General features: G+C 47.6%; 1 long non-coding RNA gene across 1 annotated transcript in view; it reads right to left on the bottom strand.

Moving 5' to 3' along the window:
• The window catches only part of LOC109323293, a 12,128-nt gene extending 9,998 nt beyond the window's left edge, over positions 1-2,130 (bottom strand). The window contains exons 1-2 of the long non-coding RNA XR_002104597.1: positions 2,119-2,130; positions 908-910 (exon numbers count right to left, since the gene is read on the bottom strand). This is a non-coding gene — a long non-coding RNA (uncharacterized LOC109323293). The remainder of the gene's footprint in view (positions 1-907; positions 911-2,118) is intronic.
• Positions 2,131-2,995: the final 865 nt, after the last annotated feature.

The raw sequence follows: 2,995 nt of genomic DNA, 5'->3' as shown, positions 1-2,995 counted from the left end.
TGTGTGTGTGTGTGTGTGTGTGTGAGACTGATTTGGTGACTGGATGAACCCAGCCCCATTGAAACTGAGTCCTGCAAGATAGCTCCATTGGGGTGAGGGCTTGCAGAAGGGAGATGTACAGCTCCATATAGAAGCACAAACAACACAAGCAGCACATTAATAGAATTACAAAGACCCTAGAAATGTATCCGCAATAAATGAGCACACCCCAAAGTGATGGGCAAATCTGGTAACGCACAGTAGTTAAATTTGGCACCACACTGTAAATATGCAACTCAGAGCACCAAATCACATTTGTGGGGTGCATTTTGTGGTGCCTCAAAAGTCTCTGAAGCACTGCTAAACACACGTGCTTGCTCCTGTGGATGCAGCCTATGTGTATGTGACTCAGTAAACAGACAAGCTAGAGTATCAGGCTGATTTTGCATAACAGAAGCCTGCATTTGCATCTCAAGGGGAGCCAATATCCTATGTTGAAATCTGTCCAGAACCAGATGCAGCAAGCTGCACTGGCAAATGCATGAAGTATTGAATGCATTGTTATTAGAATGTTTAGAGAAATTGAAAGACACAGTAGTGTAAAAGAAAGAAAATAAGGAAGTATCCTACTGCTAAAAAGTATGCATTAGGGCTGTGCGAAGCTTTGGGTGATAATTCTGCCTGATTCGGTGGTCGAATCTCCGAATCCAAATTGAATCAGGGGACCAATTAAAAGATATGAATCAATTCAAAGCTCTCTGAATCTTCAGAAAAGATTCGGAGAGCTTTGATGATTCAGACAGTCCCCACTCCCGGCTGTAGCAGGGAGCTGTAGCTGGTAAGTACTAGGGACAGGGGAGGAGGTCTGGGGGAAGTTTCCTGCCAGCCCCCATCCTCTGCCTGCTCCCCTAGACCCCCTGACCCCCACCTGCTCCCTTAGACTCTCCATGGCTGCCCCGCCCTCCACAGCTCCTGGTGCTTTAAAAAAAGGCTCTCACTCACGAGGTGCTGGCAGGCAGGCAGTGATCCCTGCTGCCTCCCACTGCATGGGGGCCTCTGCACGAGTCCCCTGACCCCGCCTTGCTCCCCCAGCACCCCCCCCAAGGCTGTCCCACCTGCCCCAGCTCTGGCCCTTTAAGAAATGCCCCCCCACCCCGAGAAACTCCCCAGGACTTAATGCCCCTGCAGCAGCTTTGGGGGCAGCAGGATGCAGTGGGATTGCCCCCCACTGGCAGGAACTGTGACTGCAGGGTTTTTCTCATTTTTATTTTTTTTAAAGGGCCAGAACCACGGCAGGCAGGGCAGCCATGGGAGTGCTGGAGGAGCGGAGGGCTTGTGCAGAGCCCCCCATACAGCATGGAGCAGTGAGGGGCAGCAGGATCACCCCCCACCTGGCAGCATCTGCTGAGTTGGGGCTTTTTTTTTTTTTAAAGTGCCAGGAGCTGGGGTGGGCAGAGCAGCCACTGCTGGGCTGGGAGAGCGGGTGGGGGATGGGCCTGGCTGATTCGGAGATTCGGCCAAATTGATTCAGGGCAGTTATTTTGAATCACTGAATCAAATCACTGTCCCCCTGAATCGTCTGAATCCGGAGCGAATACTAGCTGCCTCACACAGGCCTAGTATGCATCCCTAATTAAGTGACACCTTTCATATCTACAAAGAAGAATCTAGTCTGATCCAGCTCTGAAATCTTCAGTGAAACAAAGAAATTTAAATAAAGCCAATCTGGGACCTTTGATTAAAATTATTAAGATCTTGTTTACCAGCCATCCATAAATAGGTGATGTGACTGGAAGGAAGTTGGAGGGTAACTCTTCTAACACCAACTTCTGTGGGACTGCCGTGCGTACCAAGATTCTTGCCTGATGAAATGCTGAGTGAAGACTTCCCCCCCCTGCTGTGGAGACTGCTGGTTAAGACTGTTCCCCAAGATTATACATAACCTTGGCAATTATATGTAACCTCTGCCTTGTTCTTATCAATTAATCAATAAACTTCTCATATTGGTTGGAATGACCCAAGGGTCTGTTTAAATTATTTTTCACTCTTCCCACCTAGCACAAAATTTGTTAACAATGTGTGTGTGCCTGTGTGTGCCCATGTAACTTTCTAGGGGTTTTTAAAGAAAACAAACTGAACAGAAACACAGTTTTGTGTGGCTTCATGTTGGCACTTCCATGGTTCATCAAGAACGTTGAAGTGTTTTTTAAATCCGTATCAATTCAACTGATATTGTGACTGACAGAAAAAGTTATTTTTCTCCATGTGGATCAACACTACAAGGAGAGAAGACTGTCAGCTTGCCAGTTGATTTCATAGATCCTGCTGACAGCAAGCAGTGGGGAGATTCCAGAATCTTGGGTTCCATTCCAGGCACCGGAGAGCATGCTACTTGAGTGGTCACAGACTCTTCTGACCCTTATCTCCTTTTGCACTGTTCCTGCAACCTTCCTTTGTCTCAATCTGTCTCTTTCCCACCCTTGTCTTCTACTTACCGTCCTGTTCTCCTCAGCTGTCCAGTCTCAATCTCTACTCTTCAGACTTTTTATCCTAGTCTCCTTGCCAGGACAGCCCTAATCTTCCCTTCTGGACTCTCTATTCCAGTCCCAAGCTACTGGTACTTCCAGATGTTGCCAGTCTCCTTCTGAAATATTCCAAGTGCCTGTCTCCTTGTGTAGCTTATCTCAGTTTCCCTCCTCATTCCCACTTTCTTTACCATGCTAGTTCCAGTTTCCTCTTCCTTACTTCTTGTCTAGTGTTTCTTCTCTCCCACTCTGGTTCTTAGCCTTCCCCCAGGGGATTCCAATATTAGTCCCCTCCAAACTCTCCCCCACATGCAGACCCTGACCTCGGTCATTAATAATTCCAGTCTTTTTATCCAGCAACCCCACTTCTCCCTTCATATTCCAATTCCTCCTTAGATCTAGTCTCTCTCCCTGTTCCTAGTGTCTTTGTCCAGTCCATTACAGTCTTTCCCCCTTGCCTCCAGCTCTTTCTCTGATCTCAGTGTTCACTC

Source organism: Crocodylus porosus, unplaced genomic scaffold (assembly GCF_001723895.1).
Source record: "Crocodylus porosus isolate Cpor-Errol unplaced genomic scaffold, CroPor_comp1, whole genome shotgun sequence".
NCBI classification, from domain to species: domain Eukaryota; kingdom Metazoa; phylum Chordata; order Crocodylia; family Crocodylidae; genus Crocodylus; species Crocodylus porosus.
Note: the sequence above shows the minus strand (reverse complement) of the source record. Positions and strands in the feature narration are given on the sequence as shown.